This window comes from Eucalyptus grandis, chromosome 10, assembly GCF_016545825.1.
Source record: "Eucalyptus grandis isolate ANBG69807.140 chromosome 10, ASM1654582v1, whole genome shotgun sequence".
NCBI classification, from domain to species: Eukaryota; Viridiplantae; Streptophyta; class Magnoliopsida; order Myrtales; family Myrtaceae; genus Eucalyptus; species Eucalyptus grandis.
In genome coordinates this window covers 4,106,456-4,118,836 of record NC_052621.1, presented here as the reverse complement: position 1 = coordinate 4,118,836, position 12,381 = coordinate 4,106,456, and positions in this window count along the sequence as shown.

The following is a 12,381-nucleotide window of genomic DNA, read 5'->3' as shown; positions in this document are numbered from 1 at the left end:
AGTCAGCAGAGATCGCCACCGGCAAAAGAAGAAAAAATAAAAAATAAAAAGAAAGGAAAAATGAAAAATAAAATAAAAATATTAAAAAATTAAAAGAAAAAAATGAATTTATCAAACGTGTTTCTATTAATTTTTTATTCGAGAACAAGTTTACCAAACGCGTCCTTTGGTAAAAAGAATTGTTTCCACTAGAACAATTGACCGAAACGTTGAATACTAAACGCGCCATAAATTCTTCAATTCCAATCAATCCACTTCCAATTGAGTCCAATTAAAGTCCATAAATTAATCTAATGTCACCACACTTCAACTCACATATTTACGACCATAGAGCCATCTTGATCTCACAAATACCACTCAAAAGCGGTCCTACCAATTTTTCGAACCAAATTAACCATACCTTGATTATTTTGTTGAAAAACTCGGCTTGTATGAAAAATCTTCCAAAGATGAGTCAATGTTCCTAAAATGATTTATGACACACCTAGACTTTCAATTTCGAAATCGATCTCAATTCACGGTTAATTTCACTGGGCATGATATTAGTGCATCCTAATCTACCGGTAGCTTTTAAAATTTTCATGCATTTGACTGTGGTTGATCAAGCCACAATGTACATCTCTGACACATTGGTGACTTACGGTTGTCGGGGTAATTTCAAGGTTTCAAATATGGACACGGGGTACCAAATCGACAGAAAAGTCGGTCTAGTGCTGATCGACAAGAATTGTGCGATCTGGTGGAATCACCCACATCTGATCACATGCCTCTGTCGAGTCGACCTATCTTCGGTCTCTAATCGATTTTTAATTATGCCATAATGGCCCTTGCAGATTAGCTCGGTCGAAAGTCACTTCGGTTAAATTATCAAGTTTGTTTGAGAAAACTTCCTTATCTATTTTGAAGTTGACAAACGTTTCCATCAGTCTAGTCTGAAGACTTGCAAACTCTATCAATAAAGTCTGAAGACCTCCAAACTCAAGATTTAAAGTCTACCATCACTGATTGTTTCCAGACCGACGAAGAAAAGATTTATCCAATGAAGAAGACTTATCCAGATGCAAGTATATCTTTAAGGATTTGGTTTGAATGGTTGAAGAAGATCTCACGGCTGGATATTACATCTCATGATCAATTATTCTCATTGAAATCAATTTGAATGAATAGATCTGTTGATTGGTGAAGTACACTTGGAAGGCTCTACTTATAGAAACCTAGATCCTGATTATATGGGCGAGCAGGATTAGTGGGCTATCATCACATTCCTTAAATAACTCGAGATCTTCCTAATTGATTCTGTCGAACGGGTAGATTTGAAGAACTCATTTGGAAGGTGCCAACGGTTATGATGGCATGAAGGAGTATATAAGGAGGAAGCTCAAGTTATTCAAGAGTGTGCGTGAAAGAAAAATTCCAAAGTATGAAGCTCTTAGTTCTTTGTTGTTTCAATTTGTTGAGCTTAAACTGTATTCAAAAGAGAGATCAAATATTTGTGACACTTTGAGGAAGTGTAGTAAAGTCTCTACACTGTGGAATCAAGGACGTGAGACTGTAAAATCTCTTTTGGTTCTTAGTGGAATCCAACCAATAGGCTATCAGAGTGGACGTAGGCTTGGTCTAGGTCAAACCACTATAAACATTGTGTTTCAATTCTCTTTCCCTAAAACTCTTTACTTTAATTCGTAGCCTTATATAACTGTTTAAAATCTTTTATATCTTCAGTCTACTGTTTTCATAAAAGTCGAATTAAATTGTTAAGTCTTGCAAAAGCTTCTTTAGCACCTATTTACCCCCCCTCTAGGTGTTCTTATTAGCATTATCAATTGGTATCAGAGCCCGTGTGCTCATTTAATTGAAGTGTTTTTACTTTTGAGTTAAAGATCTATGACTAGTATGTTGGCTCCAAGTTTGGTTGAAGGCCAAAGTAACACCAAACCACCTTATTTCGATGGAAAGGAATACAGCATATGGAAAAACAAGATGAAGGCATTCCTAAGATCGAAAGATCCTCTAGAATGAGATGTGGTAGAAAAATAAATTATTCCTAAAGCTACATCAGTTTCAAAAGGGGGAAAAGAAGTGGTAGACGCTGGCGAGATGACTCAAGAAGAAATAACCAAGAAACAAGCTCTTGATGCTAAAGCAACTTACTCATTATATTGTGCATTATCTCTTACTGAATATAATAGAATATCTTCTTATGAAATAGCCAAAGAAGTCTGGGACAGGCTGCACATTACCTATGAAGGAACTGATCGAGTGAAGGAAACAAGGATTAATATTCTACTTCAAGATGACGCCAAGAGCATCTATTACTGACATGTTTAGTCATTTTACAGAAATTGTAAGTGGTCTAGAGTATCAGGAACAACCAATCTCAGGACCCATGAAGGTTAACAAGTTGCTGCATGGACTCTCCAAAGACTGGAATCACGTAAAGACTTCAATAAGGGAAACTCAAAGGATCATGCCACTTTCTATAGACAAATTAGTTGGCACACTTCAGTCCTATGAAGTAGAGCAAATCAATGAGGAAGAAGATCCCGAAGGTAAGAAGTCAATTGCTTTAAGATCTAACGATGATTCTAATGCTACAGATTCTGAAGATGATATTGATGATGAAGAGTTAGCTCTTATGATAAAGAGATTAAGGAAATTGAACAAAAAGGGAAGAAGATTTAATTGGAAGAAACAAATCACTCAAAAGTTTCAAAACAAATCAATTGAGGATGATAAAGCCAATAAATATGTTATTTGTTTTGAATGCAAGAAAAATGGGACACATCGACTCCAACCGTCCCATGTTGAAGAAAAAAAGAAAGGAAAAGTTGAGAAATACAGGAAGGCTCTCAAGGCAGAGACATGGAGTAATACCGAATGCGAAGAAAGTGATAAGGATTATGCCAATATTTGTCTAATGGCAAAATCAGAATCGAATCGACTCCGAAATAGATACGACTCGGACTCGATAGTGAAATCGAGATTAATAATTTAAAAATCCCTACTAAAGTCTCGAAATACATTGATAAACTTTGTCTTAGTCTCAAAACTCTCTCAAGAGAATTTCCGAGCTAAAAGGGAGAATTCTACACTAAAGCAACATTAAATTTTTTGGAAAGAAAATTTTGAAATTTAGATAAAAATTTGTTACTTTAAAAGAAAACGCAGACTCTATTTCAAAAGAAAATACATTTTTGAAAAATGACATTTCAAATATTTCAAAAGGTTTTAGTAGGATCTCGAGAAGTTAGAAAAGATTCTTTTAATACAAAACCTTACTTTAACAAATCAAGCTTGAAAATGACTTATAAAACTATTCCTCTAATTGATTTTCCAAAAAATGAAAGAAAGAATCAAATAAAGGCCTACAAAAACTTTTTACAGAAATCATTTTTAAAAAGTCTTTGTAAAACCTGTTGGGTGAAGTGCTCTAAAATGTTCTAAGTGCAACAGCTTAGAACACTTTGAAAAACAATGTCCTATGGTTTGGAGACCTGTTAAGAAGGAATGGACAAAGACAGCTTTTCGCACTAACTCCTCTGGACCCAAGAAAAGGTGGGTACCAAAGAAATCTTGAGTTTCTTTTTTAATTGCAGGTCACTATCAAGAAAAATGTTAAATGGTATTTGGATAATGGTTGTTCAAGACATATGACTAGAGATTCAAGTTGTTTTATAAAACTTGTGCAAATAAATGGTGGAAAAGTCTCTTTTGGTGGAAACAGCAAAGGAAGAATTGTTGGGTGTGGAACTGTAAGAATTTGAAGTCTCACAATCAACAATGTTTCCTTGGTGGAATGACTCAATTACAATTTGCTCAGCATTAGCTAATTGTGCGACACTAGATTCAAAATCAATTTTCAAGAAGGAATATGTTCGAGAACTAGCAAAAATCTTTCACAATCTTTTATCGAACGAAGACATGGGAACATCTATCTTCTGGATATAAAACCAGAAGAGTCTCAATGTCTAATTTCAATTCAAGATGAAGCAAATCTTTGGCACCGAAAGCTTGGCCATTCAACATGAAGTAGATTGCTAAGATCTCTTCTAAGAATCTTGTTCGAGGGCTCCCTAACCTGAAGTTTCAAAAATCTAACTTAAGCACACCATGTGTATTGGGAAAATAGGTTAGAAGTTCTTTTAAATCAATAAATCAGGTTTCTACTAATCGTGTTTTGTAGCTTCTGCATATAGATCTCTTTGGGCCAACTAGAACTAAAAGCATAGGCGAAAAGAGATATTGTCTAGTAATCATGGATGATTATTCACGATTCACTTGGGTATACTTTCTGGCAAGTAAGTTTGAAACATTTTCTTACTTTTCAAAGTTTGCTAAGAAAGTTCAGAATGAGAAAGGATATGCTATTTCAAGCATATGGACAGACCATGAAGGTGAGTTTGAAAATCAAGACTTTGCAAAATTTTGTGATGAATAAGGTTTTCAGCATGTTTTCTCCTCTCCATATATACCATAATAGGATGGTGTTGTGAAAAGAAAGAATAGATCTTTGCAGGAGATGGTAAGAACTTTTTAATAGAAAGTAAAATTTTTGTAGTATTTCTCAGCATTTATATTATTAACAGTCTTTTTAAAGCATATTCTGGAGAAAACTTTCTGAGTTATTCAAAGAAAGAAACAAATTGTTTCTTATATTATTAAATGTTTTGTTTTAAAAAATGTAAATAATCGAATTTTTTGAAGAGAAATCGGACGATTTTTAAAGCCTATTATGGAGAAAACTCCTTATGAGTTATTCAAAAGAAAGAAGCCAATTGTTTCTTACTTTCATGTATTTGGTTGCAAATGTTTTGTTTTAAAAAATGTAAATAATCGAACTGGTAAGTTTGAAGAGAAATCAGACGAATGAATCTTCCTTGGATATTCAACCACTAGCAAAGCCTACAGAGTATTCAGAAAAAAAAAAGACTCAGTCTGTGGAAGAATCTACTAATGTCAAATTCCAAGACTCTTTGTAGAATCAACTGATTCAAACTTATCTTGAAGAATCTGAACTTGCTCCAAACTCTACAAAGTCTACCTCCCCTGAAGCAACTTAGACCTCTGAGAATCAACAATGAGTAGAAGTTGAAAAATCAACTGAAGAAGAAGATCAGCAAACTATCAGATCAACAAGCAACTGGAAGCACAAGTCCAATCATCCCAAAGAACTCATCACCGGTAACATTAATGAAGGGATTCGCACTAGATCCAAAAAGCAAGAAGAGTCTAGCGCCGTGGCACTTATTTATGAAATAGAACTCAAGAGCATAGAAGAAGCTTTAGCTGACGAAAGCTAAATTGAAGCAATGCAAGAAGAACTCGGAGAGTTCAGCGTTAATGATGTATGGGAATTAACTCATAAACCAAAAGGTAAATCTATTATTGGAGCTAAATGGGTTTTTAGGAACAAGTTGGACGAAAAAGGAAAAGTGATCAGGAACAAAGCAAGACTCGTGCCCAAAGGATATACGCAAGAAGAATGAATAGATTATGATAAAACCTACGCACTAGTAGCCAAGTTAGAAGCAATTAGATTATTACTTGCTTTTGCCTGTTATAAAAATTTTAGGTTATTCCAAATAGATGTCAAGAGTGCATTCCTCAATGGATTTATCCAAGAAGAAGTCTATGTGGAACAACCTCCTGAATTTGAAGATCCAAAGAGACTAGACATAGTATTCAGACTAAAAAAGGTTCTATATAGATTAAAACAAGCACCTTGAGCTTGGTATGACAAGTTAAGTAATTTCTTAATGCAAAATGGTTTTGTCAAAGGAAAAGTAGATACTACCTTGTTTATTAAAAGGGAAGGTAAAAACTTTCTACTTGTTCAAATTTATGTTGATGATATTATATTTGGATCACCTAACGAAAATCTGTGTAGGAAGTTTTCTAAGTCTATGCATTATGAATTTGAGATGAGCATGATGGGTGAACTATCCTTCTTTCTCGGATTACAAGTAAAACAATTGAAGGAATGAATTTTCATTCACCAAGAAAAATATGCGAAAGAACTCGTTAAAAAGTTCGTATTGGAGAATTGCAAAAAGACTGAGATACCAATGTCTAGTTCTTCGAAGCTGGATAAAGATGAAGGAGGAAAGAAAGTTGACCAAAAACTTTACAAGAGTATTATTGATTCACTTCTTTATCTTACTACTTCTAGACCTGACATTTTGTTTAGTGTTTGCATTTGTGCTAGATTTCAATCTGATCCAAAAGAGTCCCATCTAAGTGCCGCAAAATGCATCATCAAATACATTGCAACTACTTCAAATTTAGGTCTGTGGTATCCCAAAGAATGAGACTTTGCCCTCCTTGGATATTCAGACACAGACTTAGCAAGTTGCAGAGTTGATAGAAATAATACATCTGGTACATGACAATTGCTAGGAAACAAGACAGAATCTTGGTTCTCAAGCAAGCAAAGCACTATAGCTCTTTCAACAGTAGAAGCAGAGTATATGGCGCTTGGAAGTTGCTGCTCTCAAATCTTATGGATAAAACAACTAAGAGACTTTGAAATCAAAGACTCATGCACCAAGATCAAATGTGACAATACCAGCGCAATTAACTTCACAAAGAATCTAATTCTTCATTCAAAAGCAAAGCATATAGAGATTCGACATCACTTTATTAGAGATCATGTTCAAAGTGGAGAAGTTATGATTCAATTCATTGATTCAAAGAATCAAATGGCGGATATATTTACAAAGCCATTGGAGAAAAGCCTATTTGAATCTATTTGCACTAGACTGAACATTACATCTATTATCCATTAAAGTCTGAAGGAGCCCAGACTACGAAGTAAAGTCTGAAGGTGTTCAGACTCAGAAGACCAAGAGTTATGACTATAAGTTATTTCTATTCCAATATTTTAAACTTGAAAAGGTACGGTTACTTATTAATTGCTAATTGATTGAAATTATCTTTCCAAGTTTTCTCTTTTTCAAAAAGGCAGTTATCAATTTTGAAAAGACAGTTATTTTCAAAAAGGAAGTTATTTTCGAAAAGGTATTTTAATTTTTCCTTTTACGACATTTCGTTTATCTCACTTCACTTGCTTTATATACTGCCGAGATTCGTCTTCTTCGTTTTTACACTAAAACCCTAGAATACAAAATTCCCACTTGCTTTCACTTTCACTCTCGATTTGTCCGAAAGTTTTCACCTTTTTCGAGCAAGTTTGTATATTCCTCCCGTGAAGCGACAATGTCTTCGAGAAAGTCTTCAAGGATTGCAAGCAGGGGACCACGACGTATGCCTGAGGGTCCTACACATTTCGACTAGATCGAGGAAGAAGATTCTTCTCCATCACTGCGTCCGAGTTAGCAACAACCTTCTCAGCAACGTCAGTCTTTTCCACCGACTCAACTAGACGAAGAAGTTATAGAAGAGGCCGAACCTATAAGAACACTAACTCCCAAGATTGCTTTCAAACTTTACTCTAATTTGAAGAAAAGAGGAACGCCGATGTCTTTGATCGATGAATTTTTAAGAGATAGATGATACAAGAATGAAACTTTGTTCTTGCAGGAGTTCAAAAGGTTATGAGTTGTAGAGAAAGGAACGGCTGAAAGAACTTTTGCGAATTTTTTGAGTGACCCATTCTATGGCACTGCAAATCAACCACAAGTACTGGACGATGATGAACGGATGTTTACCCACTTTCAGCCTAGAATAGGTGTTATTGCAAATGTTGTTAATGATGGTTCAAGTCTTTTCGAATCGAAGAATCACAAGAGGGTTTATTCGAACCTAATGAAGAGAGGGGTTATGAACCCTAAGAGTGTCGACTTCAATTTCCTTGATTCGGTAAAAGTCAATCTGCGAGAAAAGCTTGCTCTACTGCAATTGGAGCGCTTCTGTTATGAATCTACTGCTACTTATCCATAACTCACTGCATACTTTTACTTGAACTTATCTTTCTTGGATGCAAACAGTTTTTCTTTCACATTGAAGGACGATGAATTTTTGGTGGATACGGACATGTTGGCTGACATAATTGGGATGGAAAGATTGAGTTTCCAACCAATTAACGTGTCTATTACTCATGCTACTCTGTCATTGGTGAAAGATAGGGAAGTTGAAGGCAAGATTTCCTACACAAGGATGAATGCCTCTAACATCTTGCTACACAAGATCGTAATTAACTACATTCGTCCCAAGTTGACATCCAAGACAAATGTCTCTCGATCTGAAGCGAAATTGATGTGTGCCATCAATACTGGATTTAAATTCTCTACCTCACACCATCTTGTTTCATATGTACCGAACAGTGGTGAAGGATAAGGGACAACTCCCTTATTCTACTCTTATCACGCGTCTCTTTCAACACTTTAAAATTCACATTTCTGCATCATTATGTTTGACAACCATCTCTCCAATGGTGATTGATTTTAAAATGGTCACAAAGATGCGTTTGAAAAAGCTAAACAAGGTGTTGGAGCGTATGAAGTAGAAGTCTCCCGTCAAAGCAAAACAAGACTCTGCTGCAGTGAAGAGGAAAGGCAAGGAGCCCATGGTTGCTCCAGTAAAGAAGAAAAGAACTCTCATCTTGCAAGATGAAGAAGATGATGATGAAATGACTCTCTCAGCCTTAAGAAACTTAAAGAGTTTTGTCAGCTTTCATGAGACAAGAAAAGAGACAAAGAAGGAAGATGAAGAATAGAGGAAGACATATGAAGAAAGAAGAGAAGAGGAAGAAGAAGAATAGAGAGAAGGAGAAAAAGATCAGGGTCAAGAAGACTCTTTTGAGCCAACTTTGGTTGTCTCCCTGTCTAGTAATTCTGAGATGGCAGGAACTGGAACTGCTGACGCACATCATTATGAAGTTGAAGTTGATCAAGAAGAAATCTTACCTATTCCACTTGAAGGCAACAAAACAAGGGGAGCTGTTGGATCAAAAGATATTTCTTCATCTTTATTTACTAGTGATGTAAGTTGTTCTACAGTAGACCCAGAGGATGTGTATGCCTCTCATTATCTAGAAGCTTCCACTCATAGTCATGGTGGACAATCTGCTGAAGTTCCATCCACTCTCAAAATCCTTGGAATCAACTCGGCCGGTCCTAGTGCTGCAACAACTCAGACAACAAACATTTCGAGACTACTAGAAATTCTATTGGAAGTCAGAAAAGAGCAATATGCTATGGGATATGAGATGCAGGATCTCAAGAATGCTTTCATGACCACTTCAGTGTCTTCGCATGACCAATTGAACGCCTTGAAGAATCAAGTGCAAACTACTATGCAGGGTGAAGATTTTCAATCACTGAAGCAGAGTTTTGAAAGACTTGAGAAGACAGTGCATTCTATGAGAGAATTCGAGCTTGTTCGCTTCCCAAACAGCTTTGATTCTCTCTATTTTCAATCAACTATTTTTCATTTGTTCTCCACTTTTTGCTGTTGACAAAAAGGGGGAGAGGTTTGATGCATATTTGATATCTTTTTTTGTTTTGACTATTGGATTTATCTTTTGTTTGGTTTGGTTGTGATTTGAACTGGTTTGGACTGATGATGCTTGTAAGTAACTTGAGCTATGTTATTGATTATGGTAAAGATAGTTGCTTTTAAAGGACTAACACGTTTTTTATGGTTGCAGAATCACTACTATCCTTATCCTAATATCTACTTATCTTTTATAAGAAATCTTGGTTTGTTTAAGTATTTTTTTTTGCAAGGCAAAGTGTCCAAATCTACGGGAATGTTTTGTCACCATCAAAAATAGGGAGATTGTTGGAGAAAACTTCATTATCTGTTTTGAAGTTGACAAAACGTTTCCATCGATCTAGTCTCGAGACTTGCAAACTCTATCATCAAAGGCTGAAGACCTCCAAACTCAAGATTTAAAGTTTACCTTCAGTAATAGTTTCTAGACCGACGAAGAAAAGATTTATCCGATGAAGAATACTTATCTATATGCAAGTATATCTTTAAGGATTTGGTTCGAACGGTTGAAGAAGATCTCATAGCTGGATATCGCATCTCATGATCAATTATTCTCATTGAAATCAATTTGAATTATTAGATTTATTGATTGGCGAAGTATACTTGGAAGGCTCTACTTATGGAAACATATATCCTGATTGTATGGGCGAGCAGTATTGGTAGGCTATCATCACATTCCTTAAATAACTCGAGATCTTCCTAATTGATTCTGTCGAACGGGTAGATTGGAAGAACTCCTTTGAAAGGTGCCAATGATTATGATGGCATGGAGAAGTATATAAGGAGGATGCTCAAGTTATTAAAGAGTGTGCGTGAAAGAAAAATTCCAAAGTCTGAAACTCTTAGTTCTTTGCTGTTTCAATTTATTGAGCTTAAACTGTATTCAAAAAAGAGATCAAATACTTGTGAGACCTTGATGAAGTGTAGTAGAGTCTCTACACTGTGGAATCAAGGATGTGAGACTGTAAAATATCTTTTGGTTCTTAGTGGAATCCAACCAGTGAGCTATCAGTGCAAGAGAGTGGACGTAGGCTTGGTCTAAGCCGAAATACTATAAACCTTGTGTTTCAATTATCTTTCCCTAAACTCTTTACTTTAATTCGCAATCTTATATAACGGTTTACAGTCTTTTATATCTTCGGTCTACTGTTTTCATAAAAGTTGAATTAAATTGTTAAGTCTTGCAAAAGCTCCTTTAACACTTATTCACCCCCTCTAGGTTTTATTAGCATTATCACCCAAATCATACCCAAAATCAACTCTCAAAAGTCCTTGTGATAGTGCTCTCCCTTTGCGGCCACTTGCAAAACCTAAAAAGTGGAAAGTAAAGGGTAAGCAACCACAACAATAACTAAAGTGTATCTCTTCTAAATAGATTAAAGATTTGCTATGCATATCTAAGATACAAAAGTAACTCCTCACCAAATTTCAGGAAGAGAATGACTTATATACGGTCAACATAGCTATATTTATATTAGAAATATCCATTTTCATATTAATATCTAAATAAGTAATGCCAATCATTTACCCATTGATCAATCTCGTCAAAATCACATGCTAATGCATTGGCTAATCTTGTGCTAAGATATCCAATAATAATTATGCATAATGCTTACAAACAAGGCAACTAAGCTCTCCTTAATAAGGTCTCCACCTATATTGCTGGTAGCTGGTTATAAGGATATCCTAAACTTATAATGCATATATATAGCCCCTCAAATGGGCTTATAGTGATGCGAGCATCAACAAATTCACAACAACATCCTTGACAATCCTCGAAATACATCCATAATTGATATCACAAATTGATTTACAAGGCAAAGCTCCGCAGTTTAACTTATTCATTAGAATACCTTTTACAAATTCATTTCCAAAATACTTGTTAAATGTTCCAAATGACAAATAAGATAATAAATGCTCAATTGAAGTTATGCATTAAATATGCCATAAACATCGGTTATGCTTTTAGCCAAATCACCCTTTTTCCAAACTCAAAAAAGATGACACCACTCAAAGAATGCTCAAACCAAATAATGCGTAGCTAAATGAACCTACAATATCGAAATCCTAACAATTAAATGAGAATCGATGTTAAAAAACCGAGTAGAACTCTACATCAACTATGAATAAGCTAAACTATGCTCAAACGCTAACAAAATGACTTTTACACGCTAACAAATTGCTCACTTGCAGGTGATGATCCAAATCTAAATGTAATGCAGAACTCACAAGCAAAACCTTAAATTTCGCTCCGACTCACCGTTGCTCTAAACAACTCCCGTAAAACCCTATGGCTTCACAATGCCATTATCCACCATTTCCATGAAATCTTAAAGCTCAACCAAAAATCAGATTTCGTGGCTCAATTTAAGCTGTAGTTAGGAAAACTTCTTCGATTGGATGAATGAAGGCTAGGAACACTTACTGAGCTTTATGAATTGAAATTGAATCAGTTGGCAAGGTTCTCATGACATGCGCACGCTCTCTTCTTGCTTTCTGCTCTCCTCCTCGTCCCTCCTCTCCTCTCTCTCTCTCCTTCATAAACTAAGTCGAGTGTGCACTTTCTACTTCTTTGATGTTTCAAGCTTTTTTTTTTTTTTTTTTGTGTGGGTCCCACCACCTACGACAAACAACAAGCTTGGTGTGGTAGTCCACGTACTTGCCCTCGATCTCTCTGCATGTCTCAATTAGGATCACGCTCTCTAACCTCCTGATGCTCTCTAAGACCCGGTCCATGTCCTTCGTGCCATTGTCCTTGTCATGTATGAACCGCATGGTCTTATGTCTATCTAGTAAAATTGTGAAAAGATAGAAAGTTTCTCGTATCATATGTAGAAAAAAAAATCTTATATTTAATAATTGTCTCAGGAATAGTTGTCAATAAAATGCTTCTATTATATGTGAAATGGCCGCGGGAAAAGTCAGGCA